This window comes from Seriola aureovittata, chromosome 7 (genome assembly GCF_021018895.1).
Source record: "Seriola aureovittata isolate HTS-2021-v1 ecotype China chromosome 7, ASM2101889v1, whole genome shotgun sequence".
Classification (NCBI taxonomy): Eukaryota; Metazoa; Chordata; class Actinopteri; order Carangiformes; family Carangidae; genus Seriola; species Seriola aureovittata.
The window spans coordinates 6,363,233-6,384,468 of NC_079370.1; the positions used below are offsets into that span (position 1 = coordinate 6,363,233).

A 21,236-nucleotide genomic window follows, 5' to 3' on the forward strand; every position below is an offset into this window, starting at 1 on the left:
TAGGTTTATCACCAAATATCTGTAGAGCTTATACTCTGACTAAAGTTAGAAGCTAGCTTACATTAGTTAGCTTAACTGTAACTTAAGGCTAAAGTGAGAAGCTAGCTAACATTCATCCGTAGGTACTTGGCACAATCTAATTCAGAAAGTAAAGTGTATTAAAACAGCTAGATAGTTAGCTACTGCTACTTACATTTACCTGCAGTGTCTGTGCGACACACCTGGAGCCCTGGAGCTAATGACGTTCCCATCAGCCTCAGCTGTGCTTTATGTTTAGTGCTAATGCTAGCTTGCTAACACAATAAACTAAGATGTTGAACATGGTATAAACATTAGACCTGCTGAACATCAGCATGTTAGCATTGTCGATATGAGCATGTTAGCATGTTGACATTATTATTTAGGCCAGAGCACCACTATGCTATGTGTAGCCTCAGAGCTGCTAGCTGAGTCTATTTTAAGACATGTTTCCCTGCTGGCGACTGATTTTTGATGAACGAGAGTAAAAACAGGAAGCAGGCTGCCTACAGAATAAAATGTAAACTATGAATCCACTGAGCAGCATGTCTGCAGAGCTTCAGCCTACAACATGGAATCAGATGATTTTCTGCTGGAAAAATAATAAAATAAATAAAGTAATAAATGTCAGACATCCAAAATTGTGTAATTAAATGTGAGACATGTAATGTAGATAAACCTAATTTTTAGAGATACAGCTCTGTTTCTGCTCAAAGACTTTTTTCATAGTAACTTTTAAGTGTATATGAGTAATTTGTTTCCTGACAAACATAGTTCTCTGGTACTATGTGGTGCTGATACATGACTAAAGGATTTAACCCCCCCACCCCCCACACACACACTCACACACACACACACACACACACACACACACACTGTGGAGTAGTGGTGGGAGTGACGGCTGGGCTGGGAGGGGTATCCTGCAGGAACAAGTCTGCACCTCCTTACATGTCCATGGGACTCGTGTGTTTTGCGTTCAGAGGACGCAGAGCGGCAGATCTGTAAGTGACTCTTTACTCTTGTGTATAATTGCCAAACACAGCACTTTATTCTGGAAAGGTAACAGGGGGTGAAATGCATGAAGATTGTGCAGCTTTGTGTTTTTATTACCTGACTCACCTTGAGATCTGCAGGTCTCAGTTTGCTTTAAGGGCTGATGTGAATCTAAGTGGTTTCAGGGGATCTGGGGTTCTTTCTTTCACCTTTAATCCACATTCACCTTTACACAAGCTAATGTTGTTTATTTCAGTACGAAGTTGTTAATATGAGAAAACACCAAATTTAGGATCAATTTACGTTGTTTTACCCTGTGAAGTCACTTCTTAATGCACATGTGATTTAGGGTCTGAAGGCATTATTCTGTATCTCTGATTCACAAAATATGACCTTTAAAGACACAAGTAATGTTTCTATGCATGTAATGTTTGTAATATTAGTTCAAGTATTGATTAGTGCATCAAGTTATTCAGTTTTCATACATAGCAAATGCATAATTTTAGGTTAATAATATGTTTTGCATGTATAATCTCCAAATTTACAGTAGCTGACTGATTAAAATGGAAAAAAAGAAATACTCAAGAAAAGTACCAGGACCTCAAATCTTCTGTGCTGTTAAGAACCATAGTTTATTTAAACCTCTTGAATTAGGAACTCTACGTGGTGTTTTGTTGGTGTTGAGGCATAAATAATCTGAAGTTAAGGTTTTTCTGCAACTATTCTTTTCATTTTTGTTTAAATTCATGACTGAAGTTTGGTGCTAACTTCACTTTGATTTATTCCTGTGACACAACTGTGTCAGTCAGGCTGCTGAAGATAGTTTTTTGGCTCAGCTTTTATTACTGATGATTATCAGCTGCTTGGTCTATAGAACATATGTCTGCCAGTATTGCTGCTTTAGATCACACCACCTGCTGTTTGAGGATGAATAAAGGCATCTTCTGACTTTCACTGCTGGTTACTGGAGCTAAAGGACCACACCGCTGTTTTAACTCTGACAATTATCTTCTAGAGTAATCATTTTAAATGTAAAAAAAATAGTGAAAAAAAATCCACTATCAGTTTCCTGGAACCCAATGTGATGTATTCAGATGTTTTCTTTAGTTTGACCAGAAGTTCAAAACACAAAGACGTTCAGAGTAATATCATGATTACGAGAGAAAAGCAGCAAATCCTCAAATTTGAGAGACTGGAACAAACAAATGTTTGATGTTTTATCTTGAAAAGTGACTCAGATGATGAATCCTTTATCCAAAGAGATGTAGATTAATTATCATCTCTTTACATGTACGTTACATTACTGCACGGTCATTTTCTTTTCAAGCTGCAGAACAAGTTCAAACATGAAAAAACACCAGATTGCTCCTTTAAGAGTCAGATCTGTTTCATATCTGTCTCCACTGTCCTCAGTCCACAGTCGTGGTACAGTTTTTTTTAACATTATGTTCGGTGGACTCTCAATATGAAACACATGGTGACTCCAACGCTACACCACATGGTTTTTCTTTAGACTCTTTTGAACAGCACTGAGCCATGTCTATTTGTCTTGTTTTCTCTGCAGAGCTGCTTTAGTTTATGTCTTTTATGATGAATAACACTGGCAAATATTTTTAAGAGGCTCAGGTAAAGTCAGAGCCAAATTGTATGGAAGTTCATTAATGGAAAAACTGTTCCAGCTGTAGACATACTGGTGCATGTCGGAGAACGCAGGGGAAGATTCAAAAACAAGAACAACTTTCTATACATTATTTATTTGAAGTTAACAAGTTCATTATCAAAATTGCCCTTGACATGTATTTATTCAGATTCTAGCTCAATAATTAACTTGAATGTATATATAACATGTTTCAAATAAAACTGCAGATGCTTAAAATGTGGAAGAACTTGTTGAAAGTGGTAAAAGCAGGAATTTGCTAGAGTTGATTTAGAAGTCTGGGCACAGAATCAGAACGTCTTTAACGAAACTTCTTTTGAATTTACAAATCTTTCACTTCCTCAGATCTTTACTTGCAGATATAATCACAGCTATGATTTTATGGTTTTATTTTTTAGTCATTTATGAACTTCCGCACTTCACGCTGCTCTGCTTAATGTAACTAAACGATCTACTGTAGCCATCAGAGACTTCACTGTAAAACCCCCGTCCTCCACCCCACCCTCTCATCTGCAGCTCATCTGTTTCCTATTCAACGTCCTGAACTGTTTCTTAAACAGAAACACAACAGTGGTCATTATATAATACTCCTATAGAGACCTAAAGTATGTTTGGGGGGGGGGTATAAGTAACATGCCTTTATTTAGTTTGGGCATATCGCAGTAAAAATCCAAAATAAAGATCCCAAATAAAGGAGTACAACGCAAACTGGTTTCCTCAAGGCGTGGTTGGAGAAGGATGTAAGCCTCAGTTTGCCGAACAATCTTTCCAGATTTGCATTGATTTTACATTGATTGATTGATTGATATATTGATAAATTTTTATTTGCCTTTAAATTTGTTGTGGATTGCTGTAGTAATGTCCCTGCAGCATATTGTAATATTTGGTACGGGAGCCTCACCAATGAAGAATTGAATTACTGTAAAACTTTACTTATACAGCACCTTTCAAAACAAAGTTACAATGTGCTTCACAATAAAGATAAAGATTAAAAGTGAATAAGCTTATGACGGTCAGTTCAGAGAAAACCAAAGGCTAAAAGTCAGAGATTTAAAGGAGGAGGCTGAGTGTGTCTAGAGCAGGAGCCTCCACAGCTGAGGGGCCTGGACAAGTCCTGATCACCTTCAGTGACAAGGTGAGATGTTGAAGCTGTCAATATGACCCAGTCGGAGGATCTCAGGCAGTGATCAGGCTCATAGGGAGGCTCGAGTCAGATCATCAAGGCTTTAAAAACAGGCAGTCAAATCTTAACGTCCATTCTCAAACTCAGAGGAAGTCAGTGAACGTTACTCTCACAGCAGCGTTTCGTATCAGCTGTAGTCTCTGGACGTTTCGCCTGCTGATACCAGTACAGAGTTCTCTGCTGTAGTCGAGTCTGGAGGAGATAAAACATGGCTGACCTCTTATAAGTTCGCAGAGGAAAGAAATGACCTGATCTGGGTTAGTCGCCTCAGTAGCATCAGGCTGTGACGCCTCCATACCTGCCAGCACTTCTGTTTTCCCAGGAGTCTCCCATATGTCAAGGTCGTCTCCCGGCCCTCAACCTTTATCGTAACACTCTTCATACATGGATTCATGTATTCACAGTTTGTCTTCTGTTATCCAAGTTTCTAGATCATGTATTATTTAAAGCTACTAAATGCACGTTTTGGAAATCAGTCTATTGCTGCAGACATGTACACAACAATGGAGGTGGGTCCTCTGGTGGCAATGTATGAAACAGGGCTTAACTGTGATGAGGTTACTTCACGGCTTAAATCCTTTTGCATTACGTGTTGACATTACTGTCCTCCTGTGTGTATATCATAGATCTGCTGCAAGCCAAGTGTGTGTGTGTGTGTGTGTGTGTGTGTGTGTGTGTGTGTGTGTGTGTGTGTGTGTGTGTGTGTGTGTGTGTGTGAGAGAGAAATAGAGAGACAGTGTGGCCTTTTATGGTCAGTTTTACATTTCTAAATGTACAGTCATTAGTGGGAGAATCTGCAGAAGGCAGGAACCAATCAGATGGTGAGATTAGGCTCAGGACTGTTGTGGCTTCAGGCTGCAGGTCACTCCCCTCAGATACCGCAACATACTGTGTGTGTGTGTGTGTGTGTGTGTGTGTGTGTGTGTGTGTGTGTGTGTGTGTGTGTGTGTGTGTGTCTGTCAGTGTGAGATGAAGACACTGTGACTGTGTCTATTTATTCTTTATATGGACGGGTCAGATTGTAGAAAATGAATTGTCCTTCTGGGATTAGTTTTCTGAATCTTAATCTGATTAAAAGTCAGTGTGAGGAATATAACCGGACAGTTTGATGACCCAGCATCAGACCCAGTCCTCCTCTGGTGTCTGAAACAGCTGATCAGTCATCAGACAACAAACCGACGGCTCTTTGTGAACAAACAGGAAGAGACATAAAGTTGTGTTCAAAATAAAAGCAGTCCCACATCACTAGCAAGATAAATCACTGTTTTTGTTAGAATTTCAACTTCTACACTGCAAGTAAGTTTCTAAAAGGTTTAGTAAAGGTAAAGAAAACCAACAGACCCAACAGGCATGACGTCATGCTGCTGATTCTGTGAAACTGAATCATTTACTGAAAGGGGCGTGTTCAAAAAAATAGCAGTGCCGAGTTCAATTAGTGAGGTCATTGATTATGTGAAAAAAATAGGTGTTAAACAGGTGGCCCTTATTTAAGGATCAAGGCAACTGACGCTGCATATGCTGACTGTGCATTTGTCCTTGAAAAACAGAGTAAAATGGGTCGTTCAAGACACTGTTCAGAAGAAGAGCGTTCTTTGATTAAGAAATTAATAAAAGAGGGGAAAACCTATAAAGAAGAGAAAATGATAGTCTGTTCAGCTAAAATGATATCAAACGCTTTAAAATGGCAGCCAAAACCAGAAAGGCGAGGAAGAAAAAGAAAAACGACTATTCGAATGGATCGGAGAATAACCAAAATGGCAAAGGCTCAGCCAATGATCAGCTCCAGGAGGATCAAAGAAGATCTAAGATTGCCTGTGAGTACTGTAACAATCAGACGACGTCTATGTGAAGCCAAGATACCAGCAAGAAGCCCCCGCAAAGTCCCATTGTTAAAAAAAAATACATGTGCTGAAGCGGTTACAATTTGCCAAAGAACACATTGACTGGCCTAAAAAGAAAATATTTTGTGGACTGATGAGAGTAAGATTGTTCTTTTTGGGTCTAAGTGCCACAGACAGTTTGTCAGACGTCCTGCAAACACTGAATTCAAGCCACAGTAAACAGTGAAGACGGTGAAGCATGGTGGTGCAAGCATCATGATATGGGGATGTTTCTCGTACTATGGTGTTGGGCCTATTTATCGCATACCAGGGATCATGGATCAGTTTGAGCACATCAGAATACTGGAAGAAGTCATGTTGCCGTATGCTGAAGAGGAAATGCCCTTGAAATGGGAGTTTCAACAAGACAATGACCCCAAACACACCAGCAAGCGAGCAAAATCATGGTTCCAGACAAACAGAAATCAAGTAATGGAGTGGCCAGCACGATCCCCGGACCTCAATCCCATAGACAACTTGTGGGCTGACATTAAAAAATGCTGTTCATGAGGCAAAACCAAGAAATGCAGAGGAATTGTGGAACGTAGTACAATCGTCCTGGGCTGCAATACCTGTTGACCGGTGCCAGAAGTTGGTCGACCCCATGTACCACAGATGTGAAGCAGCTTTCAGACACCGTGGTTATGCAACTAAATATTAGTTTCTGATTCTCAGGAAAGTTGAATCTTCAAGCATTTCTTAGTTTATACAGTATATTTTTGAGTTTGTAAAGAAAGATGAGAGCACTGATTTTGTCTTTCTGATGTATCCGAGGAAATCCCCGCAATCGCAAGCACGTGTTACCATGGTAACCAAATGATGTGCATGAATATGTCTACAGATGGCCTCCAGAAGAGTTGACAGTTGACAGATGTATCTTACTAAATAACAATCCAGTGATTGGTCCCTTAGCTTTCACACCACATACGAACCGGACCACATTTCCAGGTGGTGTCGATCCGATCCCAGAGTTTGATCGACAGCTCTCACACCAGAACGTGTCCTTGAACTACTTCCTTTTCTGTTGTCCTGACAAGTGACCTCCAGTAGCCGTGAGAGTGACTGTCAGGAGCACAGCAGGCAGCAGCTTCACGTTGTTATTACTGAATCCTCTTCGCCCACCCGTGGGACATCAGGCCTCCGCTGTTCCCTGTACTGCCCCCCCTTTAAGTCAGGTTCAGCTCTGTACTGACTGAACATCTGTCATTATCACTGGTCCCCGAAGACATACATCACGCTGGGTGTGTCTGAATACCCAGTCAGATTTTAAATGATTGAAGTTACCGGCAGTGGACAGGACCCCGGGCTGCCATCCACTAATTTATCCAACGTCATTTCTCCAGCTGAAATCTGAAGATACACGAGTTTCATCAGCATCACACGTGACGTATTAGAAGGAGTTTTATCAAAACTTGTCGAATTATTTGAGGTCAAAGTTGTCAATGTGCAGATGTCAGACTCATCAGAGACGATCTGTTGCTTTTGTGTTTTACATTCAGAAAATGAATATTTCGGTGGTTTGACTATTGTTTGATGTTTCGTAGACAAATCAATCACAAAAACAGACAGCAGCAGATTCATTGATGATGAGAGTTCCACATTATTCCACAACAATTAATCATTTCAATTAATCAGCAAAGTCGCATGCCCATATTTGGAAATGAAACTGGTTTCCTGTCTGTCGCTGTCGTCTGAGCAGGTGTAACACTGGTTTCCATACAGACCTCTGATGTTGAGTCTGTGAAGTGACGTGAATGTAAACAGCAGACCACACAGTCTCTCTCTCACTAACACACTCAGACTGACAGATGACTGCTGAATGATAACGGCTGTATCTTTTCCTGTTTATCTGGTCTCAGGGTGGAACTCAGAGCAGGAACTCTCTTCTTCACTTGTGTATACACAGCGTCTGTGTGAGCGCTGCTGGATCAGCGCCAAACCACCAGGGAGGACTGAGTGCAACAGATATATACTGTTCAATCACAGCATCTGTAATGAAAGGATTAGTAGAAATAAATGAATGGTGGAGGGACTGATGAGTACTCAGCTTGTACCTGTAGCGGTCTCAGAAGAAGGAGCAGTAACAGGATCAAACAATGGAAACTAAACTAGTGGCAGCGTTAGCAGTCAAAGTATTAATGAGTGTGTAAGTGGTGAGGATGATGCTAGCTGAGGTAGGAACAGTGTTGGAAGTGCCTATAGTGGCAGCAGTAGCAGCAGTAATAGTAGTAGAAGAAGAAGCAATCAAATTGGTTGCAATAGTACCAGTGGCGGCTGGCCAATAGGGGGCGCTAGGGCGCCGCCCTCCCTGATGGAAAGTGATTTTTAAATGTTTTTATTTATTTTTATTTTTTCCAAAATAATCGTTTAAAATAAATGATTACTGCTTATTTTACAAATAAATGTGTTTTGAATTATAAAGAACGAGCCATATATATAATCGCCCCAAGCCTGTAAGTATCCTAGCAACCAGAAACAAGTGTGGGAAATCGAGACGGCGTCGTCAAGTAGACAAGAACAAAAACACGCAGAGCTTCAGCTTCCCGTAAATTCAGTAAAATCGCTCTTGCTAAACCACTTTGAAAGGAGAACTTTAAGGGAAAAACTTCGTGTTAAAGAACTTGGACCTGAGAAGCCCGGTCTGAATTTAACACAGCAGACACAGGAGAAAGGTAAAACTCACCAGAGGAGCTTCTCTCTGAACTGGTTATGACATGAAGGCTTGGCTAACTGGATGTAGTTTTGCAAAATGCAGTATTCTGCTTCCCGTGTTTACTTTTTAAAATGCCGGGGACAGATATTACATGGACTGTAACAGGAGTTAGAGACCTAAAACATTTATCAGCGGATTTAAAAACATGAATGCTCGAAGGTGCACATGAACAACGCCGTCAAGCTAGCCGGGCTAGGCAGGACTAGCATAGCTGCGCAGCTGGATGAAGGACACAGGATTGCGGTCAGAAAACACAATGAAGAGGTGGATAAAAATAGACATATTTTATCGAGGATCATTGAGTGTGTGAAATTCTGTGGAGCTTTTGAGTTGGCATTGCGAGGCCACGATGAGACAGTATCGTCCGACAACCCCGGCATTTTTCGGGGATTAGTCGACCTTGTGGCCTCGCTGGACGGTGTGTTAGAGGAGCACCTGGAGACCGCCACTGTCTTTAAAGGCGCCTCAAAGACAGTTCAAAACCAACTTTTGGACTGTATGCTGACGGTTCTTCGAGATTGCACTCTGGAGGATATAAAAAGGGCAGATTATCTGGCTATTCAGGCAGATGAAACAACAGACACTGCCACTCATTGTCAGCTGGTGCTTGTGCTACAGAGGAGACAAGGTGGCTTGTAATGTAAACACAAATTACAGTAGCAATACCAATAGCTAATTAGCAGTAGTATTCAGGGGTACAGTAGTAGTCAGTTTAGTGGTATTGATTGTAGTACTAATGGTAGTGATGGTACCAGCAGAAGTAGAAGTATGGTAGGTAAAGAAGTAACTAGTAGTGACAGAATATAGTATAGTAAAGTAGCAGCAGCAGCAGCAGCAGTCGAACAGGTTATGGTGGTTAGCAGTGGTGCTGTTAGTTAGCTTGTTCAGGTCTGTCTGGTTAATAACGTCTTTGTTTTGTGATCCAGGATCTTCAGAGTGTCTGAGCCTCCTGTCCTCCTGCTGAAGTGCCTTCGAGCCAGACGCTGAACCTGCTCCAGGTGAGACACCGTCACTCGCTCCTCTCACTGACACTGCTGGAGGAGGTGTGGCCTCAGCTGTGAGTCTGACAGTTGTTTGGTTTCTCTTCAGCTGTTAGACTGAGTATTCATAACTACAAGAGTCTTTCACTGTGTCATGAATCACACGTTCACCACCTGAGGTCGGCCATAAACCTCCTGTGTTTAATGAGCGTGTCACAGCAGACGCTCGGAGGTTCTCTGCTTGTCCTTTTGTGCGTTAATCTCAGCTGTGATGGACTGACCTTGTCCAGTCGTGCTCTCTGTGCTCAGTTTTGTGGCTTTTAAGTGTAAACAGTGGAATGCATTTGTAACTGAGGCTGGTGTTTGTGGTCATTAGGCACAAAGTGATGCTGGATTAGTGGACGGATTTGCACTGAGGCCTTTTATAGGAACATTGTTTGGATTTGTGGCTCTTGACTTGAGGTGCCGCTCACTGACAAAAAGAGCTTCAGCTCCAACTTTCTCCAGCATTGTTCCTGCTTTGTTCTTCTGCCGAGGAAATCCGCAATGAGGAATTTCCTGCAGTTACCCGTCGGCCTGACTTTAAATTCTGAATCCTTTTTTTTTATGTCTCGCTCACTTTCATGGGAGATTTGGTCAAGACGGAAAATAAAGAGAAAAGCTGCAGAGAAACATCAAACAAAGTCAGAATGGCGTCACAATGAGAACGAGAGGGAAAAAAAATACAAACATGTTCAGAGAGAGCGACTTCTCCAGTTTTCAGTCATTTTACACATCATGTCTCAGAAGATATGTTGGTGCAGTTTATCTCCAAACATGAGGAAAAAATCCAGAGGCAGTAAACAGTAACTCCCAGCAAGAAGACTGTTAGGCAGCAAAGACCTAATTGAGCCACGAGCAGAATGTTCATGCTCAGCATGTCGAGGCATGGGAAGGAAAAATAAACATAATCCTCATATTTTTATTCCCAATGCCTATAAATCCTTTTCTGAGGCATTCAGTGTCAGAGTTCAAAACTGTGATGAAAGTAAACTGTGTGCACTTTTTTATTTTAATCAGATCAGAGAACTCAGGAAAACAAAATACAATACAAATTTCATTGTTGTAAAATATATAATATATTGTAATTTTAAGTTTTATTGTCTGTCTGTCTTTGAACAATCTTAAAATGTGCAGTTTCATTTGTGGCAGCAACTAATGATTATTTCCGTTCGTATGAATTATTCTGACAATTAATCAAATAATGGTTTAGTTTATAAAATGTCAGAAAACGGCGACGTGCCTGTAAAAACCTCCCAGAGCTCGAGGTGACGTCTTCAGATGTTTTCGATGGAACAGTAGAAACAACGTTATTCAGTTTACAGACAGAAAAACAAATTAAAGAAACTTTAACCACAGAACCAGTGAAATATCTCCTACCACTGGTCTTTGTCTTTCAGGGGGTAACCATGCGCTGAGTTCAGACCATGGTTTCCATGTAGTCAAACTGTGTCATTAGCAGCAGCTCAATCAGCTGTGATCAGCTGTGATCAGTTGTGATCAGCTGTGATCAGTTGTGATCAGTTGTGATCAGCTGTGATCAGTTCCTGTCTGCAGTGTATCCCGACATTCAGACTGTGTCACTGAAGGAAATCTGTTTCTTCTCTTTGAAACTTGTTTGTGACATACATTTTGGAAGGTGTCTATAAATAAAGATTATTATTTTTATTATTATGATAATGATCCTTGGAGAGTTTGAGTCACACTGAATATAAATAAATGTGAATCATGTCAGTGTGTTGGTCCCGTTCCCTTCACACCTTCACACTCTCCTGGAGAAGCAACCTGTCAGGTGCATGTGTGGTAAACCAGCTCATGTGTTTCTCATAGTCGCTGTGGCTGGGGAAGGTGTTCTGTTCTCAGCAGCTCTTTCAACTTTTAATCAGCTTCACTTTTGAAATAAAATCAAACAGAGAATAAAAGTGAGGAGGTCGTCTTTAGAAACATCTGTAAACATCTGTCTCTGGCTGTAGGGACCTGACAGACAACATGAGGTCGCTCGTCCGTGCTCTTACTTTGTCTGAGAGCTTCAGTTTGGTCCAAGCATCAACAGCAGAACATAATTTAGTCTGCTTGTTTTCTGTGGTGGCCAACGTTATCAGATTTGACTGGTGCTCGCTTTAACTCTGGGAAACCACAAGTATTTTCAGGCAGCAGAGACTCGACTTGTTTTCTCCTTGTAAAAGTCTGAATGAGTCGATCAGCGAGGTCCACCGTTCACTTCTACATCCAGGGTGAGCAGAGGAACGTCCGTCAGAGCTCATAATTGTTGCTTTGTGCCTTTGAAACCTTGTTTCACTGCCTCATAAATGTTTCCTCTCTGCTTTAAAACCACCTCAAGACTCGGAGCAGCAATCCTCCACAGTCTGCAACAGTCAGACCTGCCAGACTTTTGAAGTGAACAAAGTTTGAGTCTCTGACGGTCTTCATGTGGTCTGGCAGCCATGTTGGCAGTCATCAGGGAACAGATGTGAACAGCTGGTTGTGTCTCTGAACTAATGACTCCTGTGTCTCGTCAGATTTACAAACGGTTAATTAATCATCTGGCTCTGACTGTAGTGTAATCGTTAGTCCATCTTATTTAACTGTGTCAGTGACACCAGCACATTCTGCCCGGCTCACCGCCACTGTCTGCGGTCACTGCACACGACTAGCATGCCAGCTGTCGTAGCTAATGGAAGCTATCATTAGCATGTCAGCTTTAATATCAGGTTTTCTACAGAGGCTGAATTTAATGATTTATGCATCAATTATAATGAATAATAATGGATTTGTTGATTTGAAGTATGAGGTTGCGACTTAGAATCACTGGTGCTCCCAGTGTAAGCTGCCAAGCAAAATAATATATATATAATATAATATAATATAATATATAATAATGGATCGCTGCCAAACTGAATTTCTTTGTGTTTTTAATATGAAACAACAACGAAGAATAAATTTATCTAAAGTCTATTTTGCTTCAGTTAGCTCATTTAACAAAGATGCTAACCTTAAAGACAACAACACGCTGGGGTCTTCTAAGGGGGGACGAGTGCTCCAGATGTTGAAACTTTATTTCAGATGTGGATTTTCTGGACCAGAGAGACTCAAGCAGCCAATCAGGTGACACACGTGCAGTAGTAAGTCGTGTGTCCGTCCTGTACCGGAGCTAAGAGTTCCCTACCAATGAATGAATTTTCCTCATGTTAATATTGTTAAATTATCACTTGACTTCCATTTGTCTTTGTCCCTCAACTCATTCAGTTTTGATGCAGTGTTGTTCACACATGACTAATTCATACAGCTGTGTTAACTATAATTAACATGGAATCAGTGTATATTTTCTCTTCAGTGTTTCCGTGAAGCCTTGAACATCAGACCTCACACACACTTCGGGTCCCATCGTGTTTCCAGAGCACAGTCATGGCTGTTTCCTATCAGTTCTGCTCCAAACATGAACTCTGTACATTGAAAGAGTAAATCCCTGCGTTTAGATTAGTGCGAGCACAAACATCTGCCTTTCAAACACAGCAATCACCAACGGTAAATCACTGGGGAGGGAGGGGTATCCACAGCGCTGGTGTTTGGTAATGTAAAGCAGTGGGAGCCACATCAGGGGCCCCGGGGGAGCCTGGGCGTCCTTGGTTTTTGACAGGGACATTACAGCACACAGCTCAGGGTGGGGGGCTTCAAAATATGTGCTTGTTTTCTTTAAACACTCAGACACCTGGCACATGTTAGTGCAGCACAGTGTGGCCTTACAGTGGACTGACTGGAGTCACTCACTCACTGATGGTTCAGTTCATCCTCCTCCAGCTGTGACCTAAAATAACCTGCTCATCACTGGAATATACTGTATCTCCCTCTGATGGAAACCATGGGCATTAATGGGTTATGCATTTATCCCTCTAAATCTGTCTTTAATTAGACATTGCCAAAAGTCTGAAGACAGAAAACATCTTATTCCAGCACCGTCGTCATTAACGAGCAGCAGGAGCCGCCTCCACTCTCTTGGTTTCAGACTTTAAAAGATTTACAGCAGGGATTTACCTCCTGCTCACACATGTGGAATCTATGGCTGCAAAACACTGTCAATTAATCTGCTGGTTATTTAAAATGTCAAAAAAATAAATATATTTTACATTTCAAACGAATAGTGAAAAACATCTGTATCGTTTGTCTGAGGAACAGATATTTCATTTACTGTCACATGAGAAGAGATGAACAACTGAACTTAAGCTTTAAAAGTGATTCATCAAATGTCAAAATAGTTGTTGATTCATTTAATGACTGATTAATTGACTGTGTTATTTTGCCACTATTGAGCCTGAAACTTACAGACATGTTTAGTATTTACTTGATATTTGGATTGCATTCATTAACAATCTTTCACACTTTCTACAACATGTGGGCACGGTAACTATGGTAACTCTTGCTGTAGGGTTAGAGAAATAGTGTAGCTAAGGTTAAGGAGACTTAGTTAAGGTTGACATACAATCACAGTTAGAGTCAGCTGAATGCTAAACACAGATGGGACGTAAGATGTGTACCTTCTATGAAGGACACATCACTTCCTGCTTGGTGTTGTATGTAATCTTCCAACATGGATGTATTTCCTTTGGACACAGACTTAGCTCAACACTATCAGTGTAGGACTTCCACTCCTGAGCTGCTTATGTCCCAGTCTGAGATCAGGTCTCAGGTCAGACCATCTGGTCTCTGGGGGTAGTTCTCTATGATTCTGGCTGTGACGCCTCCTGATGGAACCAATGATAGAGAAGAACCTAAAGAACTTGAAGCTTCTGCATGGTGCCGTCTGTTGTTGAGGACTGAAGAGCCATCGAGTATCACCTTCTTTTTTTCCATGTTTTTATCCATTTCACTGAAAACGTCCGTCGTTCATCCCGAAGGTGTTGGGAGTGGTTGAGGTCAGGGCTCTGTGCAGACCAGTTCTTCCAAACCACACCTGTGAAACTAACTCCTTTTAGACCGAATTCTGTGCATGGCGGCGTTGTCATGATGAAACAGGAAAAGGACAAACTGGACACAAAGTTGAAAGAAATCAACTGTCTTTCATTGATTGCTGAAGAGTTTAGATTTCCCTCCTCAGACCAAAAAGAAAGCATGTTGTGTATGTTTGACAACATGTCAATGAATGTCACTCCTGGAACATGTTGCTGATGAAGACGAGCCGGTGTCCAAACATGTCGCCTCTCCACAGACACATGAACTCAGTCAGCAGCTTTCAGATGAGAGTTATCAGAGTGAAACGTGAAGTGTAGCAAACATGTGCTCTCAAGATGTGAAGCTAACGGTCAAGGCCAGAGTAATCTCAGCCTTGTCTGGGGTCAGTCCTAATTGGGGTCCTGGTGTGCCTCCAGGGCAGATCTGCCTGTTGGTGGGTCTCAGAGAAATCTCAGCACCAACAGCTGATGACAAACTCTGAGAGAGCAGCTGTGACCTGCATTATTGGACCTTTTAATATGTTTTTCTTTTTCAAAGAGGGTTTGTGTTTTTTTTACTGGCCCTGGCTTAGAGCTGATAGTAAAGATTTCAGCCAAGTTTTCAGCTCGGTCAAACCAGTTCCAGCTGTGCAGGTAATCACAGTAAGGCAACAGTCTGAGACCCTGGGCTCAGAAACTCCACAGTGCTGCTCCCTCCTCTGCTCTTTGTGTGTCTTGAGTCTCTGTAGCTGGAATAAAACCTGCAGAGTCTTGATTGTACACAGGTTTTGGAAAACTGATCCCATAATAATCCATATTTGGATGTGGGTGGTAGATGGTACAGTGTGTTGCAACTGTTTTAATTTTTCATTCAGTTTTGGTCTTGAGCCTTAAATCCAGCTGTTAGGACTTCTGGAACTTTGTGATGTCACAACAAAGCAGTCACCAAGCCCCACCCACTTGGACCCACCATCCAAACCTTGCAGGAGTGTTTTACCCGAAATCTGCTATATTTTTATTGGATCATTCAGAAAACAGTCAGCCAATCAGAAGAGAGGTTCAGAGCCTCCTCTTTTATGGTGGTTTTTGTATTTTCTTATGGATCAACACTTCAAATAAAACACAGAAGAAGAAAATATGGAGCTTTAAAACAAGACAATACCTGCGTGCGACACCTTGTCAAATCGTTTACGCCCACTACACTCAGTGACCAATGAACCTTAAATGGTCTTTCTGGAACCTTCATGAATATTGAGATTCACTCCAGCAGTTTTAATGTTGTCAGTTCAGAGGTCAGGTCAGAAGTGCAGCTGGACGCCGACAAGCTGCAGGGTCTAAACTGAAAGAAAACAGTGGAGTATTATATATATATATATATATATATATATATATATATATATATATATATATATATATTCATATATATATGACTTCTCTGTACCATTAATACCAGAGAAGTCTGGTATTAACTGAAATGAGATGAAACTATCATTATAAAAATCTGGCTTCAGTTCCCTCCCTCACCATCTGCATCACCAGTCACAGAAATGTCCACACACGGGTCAAAGTGTCCGGACAGATGTGCGCATTGTCTGTTAAGTTTGTTTATATAAACTACTTTCTGTGAGTAGTGGTGTGCACGCTGTGGTTATAAATGAGAGCCAGTTGCGTCCAGAGGCAATAACCAGTTCAATAAGGACTAATGATTCAGCCTCGTCTTTGATTCCTTGGAAGTCTGACAAAGCAGAACTGTATTTTTCTGCTTAAACATCCTTTGAATCATCACACTGTCTGCGTTTAGCTAAAACTTAATTTCACACGAACACTGGTACTCCTGTACGAAACATCTGGAGGAAGAATCCGTTTATAAATACTAAAGATAGGCGACTAAATGTAACACAGCCTGAGATTACAGACGTTACATTACCTTTCTTTGAACATGTGCTGCCAGAAGTTTTCCTGAGCTGTGTTCAGAGGCCATTTTCTACTCAGGTACTTTGTGGTCTACGAAGGATTTTTTGTCACCAGCTGTTCCTGCCCTTACCATTGCGTAGCAAAGCGCGGCTCCTGTAGCCTAGCAACCTTGAAGAACATGTAACTTTTCCTCACATAAACTTGAGGTTTTAAAGGGATAGTTCAGTTTATTCGACGTGGGGTCGTGTGAGGTCATCATGTATAGTCGGAGTGTTACCTGCAGGAGATTCAGATCAGCGCGCTGCCAGTTAAGAGATACGACCGGGAGCACAGGCGCAGCAGCAGGGTGTTGAGCTGCTGTAGGCACGGACAGCAGGACAAAGACACACACTGTATTACACAGTTTTCTGATTCACTCAGCTGACCTGCGGCTGCTGGGTAATGCAGTGCACTCTGTATGTGCGCCTGTGCGTAGGAATAGGTGTATAAAACAGGTTTTTTCTTGATGCCCCGCCCACAGCAGCTCATCACTCTGACACGGGGCGACGTAGGGAAATGAAGCAGAAGAGGGGATGGTGGTGAGGTACACAAAGCTCCGCTGCCAAGAATCTTTCTCACCAATGTGAGATCCGTCATGCACAACATGACGAGCTGGAGCAAACTCCGTTGTATGCAATTCTTACAATGACAATAAAGGCTTTCAAATTCTAATTTCACATCTGAACACATCTGGAGAATCTCTGTGGAGATTAGATGTGATTGTGGAGATTCTCAGTTTTGTAAAAAAGAAGTGTGGCTGATGCAGCACTCCTTGTCTGATCTGTTGTCAGTCAGTCTGCTCAGAGGTCAGTTACCGGCCTTCAGATACACCGTCCCTTCATCAGAGGAAATCCCTCCAACTCTCCAATGTTCTGCTCCGTCCCGTGAGCCTCATTTCAGTTTGGACTGACGCTCTAAACAATGAGGCCCCTCGTTATTTAACATCAAACATTCCGTCCATACAGCCCAACCGGAAAGAACTGCTCCAGCTCTGACTAAATAAATAGAATTGGAGCAGAGCGTGGAGGTCCACGTAATGATGGACCCTCCTCTCAATCAGCCTCACATGCTTCACATTAGATGGAACTCCGCTTCCTCCCCTCGTGGGGCCTCAGCCGTTTGGCAGGTGATTAAACACAGATTTCAAACATGTTTGTGGTGGTGGGGGGGGGGCAACACATGTACACACACACACAGAGGAAAGGAGGCGCACCCACCTACAGTACTGCTGCTGGTTACTGTCATGATGACTGTGCTGCCAGGGAGAGAGGGGGTTTGATTCTTTAGAAATCCTCTACAGTCCCGTGAAGAGAATCACAGCTGAGCTCCTTTGAATCGTTTGGTAGTTGGTACTGAACCAACAGGCACATGCTGTCAAGTCTGAAACCAGAGACATTTGCTTCCACACTTTTCATTCAGCCAAGCTGCAGTCCATTTAGTACAGTGATGGTAAATTATGTTTAATGCTTCTTATGAAATTCAGAGAGGAGAGAGTGGAAAGGTTCAGGGAGGAGGAGGAGGGAAACAGGTTGCTCAGAAAAGAATATAAATGAAGAAACTGGATGCAGGTTTCATGTATTTGACTTTTCAGATTGAACATATGAAAGATCACAGCCCATGACCAAACAGACTGTAAATAAAGATGGACATAGGCTCCATGACCTCCTTTCCTTTGGAACCAATTTCCTCAACCATTGAACTACTGCATTCCTATGCACACGCAGCACCTCTCTAGCCCATTTTCCACTGCTTAAAAAACCTGAAATCAGTTTTTTGTCGGCAATGGAAAAGTGACGATCGGCTTCACACCTGGGTCACATGACCCTAGTCAGTCAGTAGACGCAGGTATTTATCAGCTCCAGGGCTGATCAGCAGTGATGTAAACACAAAACCAGGTGAACTTGCTAATTTTCAGCCTTTTCCTGCTTTGACATCTTTCAGAGACAGACACTGTAGATAAACATGTCGCCTGTCCAGCACAGTGCTGTTACACCAGAAACATGGTGGTTACACTGAGCACAGGGATGAAAGAGTGAAGCTGCAGCCCAGAAATAAGTTTTAAAAACATGAAGACTCTGACACTACAGGAGCAGCAACCCGAGGATAAGACGAGACGGATAAGTTTTACAAGTTGCCTGATAATGTTGTTTGAAAAAGGGAATCTGACTCGAACAGCTGACGTGCAGAGTGAAACCGTGGACGCCATAGTTGAGCTGGTGCGTAGGAGTTCAGAGGTTCGCTAACTGCCCTGATCTATGTCGGCACAATCAGCTGCAGATGTTTGAGGTCATTTAGAAAAGGCGTCTCCATCAGAGTCAGTGTCCATCAGACAATACTGACAAGTTTATTCTACATCACATTTGTGTAACATCAGACGTGTTTGTTTGTATAAAAAAAAAAATATCTGCTGATAAATTGACATATTGTAATTCTCAAGTATCAAATCCAGAACGGCTTAGGAATGTTTTTCTGCCTGAGATGGTGTAACATCTGTGTCCCTGCCTCCAGCTGAATACAGATGTGCGAATGCTAATATTTCCTTTGTGAATTAAGCTCTCCAGCTTTCTTTATCCCTGAGTGCTTATCTGAGCAGCAGTTCAGGAAGAACAGATCTAAACTAAAGACTTCATGGTGGTGGGAGTAAGGGAGTGGAGGCAGGTCCAGGCTTTACCTCGGTGAGATGGTGCAGTGAGCAGCTTCGTCCATCTGAGCTGTGATGTGGCGGGACAGTGTCTGGTGCCCACAGATGACAGGAAATGGCACCATGAGGCAGTAAGCAGAGCCAGATGCAGCAGACTGAGCTGCTCTCAGTCTTCTGGCTCTATGTGTTGCAGAGATGCTTTGAATTCATTTGGCCACCATAGCCGCAGGCTTCTCTGGAACTGCAGAAGAAGAAGAGGGAACATCAGCACAATAGGGGAGTTATGAAGTTTGGCTCAGTGGTCGTGCGAGCTGCACAAACTGTTTTTCATCATCTCTCTCTCTGTACAAACCAGTCAAAGATGGAGGATAGAGGATTCTGTCTTTTTTATTTGTACATCTTCCTTTTCTCATTTGTTTTGCACACAAGACTGAATCATATGTTCAGCGATTCTGTTCCAGACTGCAGGGAAAAAGAGAAAGAAACCCCAGCTTCACAGAAGTGGATGAAAACACAAACAACATAATTCACCCCTTTAGAAATACAAAATCACAACATTTTAACTGTAGTTAGGATCTAATATCACTTCCTCTAATACTTGTCTTGATGGAAAATGATTGTTTTATTTAAAACTTAATATTCAGGCTTGAGGAACTGTGAGTCTTATGGAATTCATTAACACTAATATCTTTCTTTATTCAAATCAGTGTTTAAAACCCAAAACGTTCTTCAACCCCACGACCGTATGAGAAGTAATCTCCGTCCACACTATCACACCTGAAAACACATGTCACATGATCATCACCTGCACTGAGCATGTGCCAGCCGGTGTGAACAGGAAGTAGATTGTCTCCTTTGCAGTAAATCCTCTGAGGGAGGAACAGCAAAGACAGTTGTAGCATTGAAACAGAGAATGTAAATGAACAACAGCTGCTAGCAAAGACAACCAGATCAGTAACACTTTCATTCATTATCATGTTGTATTCACCACTGGTAGTCCAGGCTGATGAGAGCCAATCAACAACCCCACAGTTTTCAAAATAAAAGGGGTCCAGCAGCATGTCTGAAAGTCTCTGTTTTAGAGACTCAAAAACACACTTCTGCCTATTAAACAAACATTATGGTCCACAGTGTTTTTGAGCTTTAATTGTAAAATGTCAGTAAATGTTAGAGCAGCCAGAAAAACAAACCTACTTGTAGTTAGTTTTCATAGTTTAATTAACAGTTCAACAGTCTCATAATGGAAAATACCACAAATAACAAATGTAATCTTTATTCAACAATATAGGAATACAGTATCTACAGTGCATTCAGAAAGTGTTCAGACACCTTAAAATGTTTTCACATTTTGTTACTATGCAGCTTAATTCTACAATAAAAAGAAATATTACAAAATCCTGAGGGATTTCTCTTCACTGACCTTCAGTGAGTCTTTCCTCAGGGAAACTCTAATTCCATTATTCGATTTTAAAACTTCTCAGTCCAGGTTTCCAGAGAATCCTGGCAGGTCCTGAACAGGGAGGAGGGATTTCTTTCATCTTGACTCTCCACCATCACCTCATCAACCTTTTTGTTGTTGTTTTGCAGCAGCAGCAGATGGACACTGAGCTGAGTGTTTGACCTCACATCGTTCAGCTCATCCAAATATATGGTGACAATGTGAAAGCTGATTTATGTCCTTTGCTGTAACACAGACTGGATTGGCTCATTTGATGATTTATTCAGTGTCATCCCACCCCAGAAGTTGTGGTGTTATGGAACACATAATTTCAGTAATTATACTGATACCACAGAAGATCCCACTTAACACACTCCTCCACCCTCGAGTGTTATGAGGCTCCCAGATCATGACCACATGACCTTCGAAATCACTGGGTGGGTTCTGGTTACAGGCGAAATGGGAGGCAGTTTTATCAGGACCCTGGTTTGTGATCCACTTGTTTAACAACTGACCAACAGGAAACCTCCCCTTAATTTATACCTTCTGAAATGACTTGAAGTCATCAATTAAGGGATGGCTTTCATATGTAATCATTTTTATGAGGTTTTGCCCCTTTAAAAAATAATAATAACAATTACATAAAACATAATTACATGTGACCACATGTACATGTGATTTTTGCATGTGAAAATTTAATGTGAAAACATGTTAAACCTCATGCAAAATGTGTGGAACTTGTGCTGTCACATGGGAAATGTATGGTTTTGGAACATTTTCTTGGTGTAATATGTAAACCCCAAGTAAATTCCCATG

General features: G+C 41.7%; 1 protein-coding gene across 2 annotated transcripts in view; it reads left to right on the plus strand.

Moving 5' to 3' along the window:
* The first annotated feature begins 966 nt into the window (after nt 1-966).
* LOC130172323 (collagen alpha-6(VI) chain-like) overlaps nt 967-21,236 on the plus strand; it is a 59,450-nt gene continuing 39,180 nt past the window's right edge. For both annotated transcript variants that reach the window (XM_056380956.1, XM_056380957.1), the window contains exons 1-2: nt 967-1,019; nt 9,371-9,442. The gene's annotated coding sequence lies outside the window, so the exon portion shown is untranslated. The remainder of the gene's footprint in view (nt 1,020-9,370; nt 9,443-21,236) is intronic.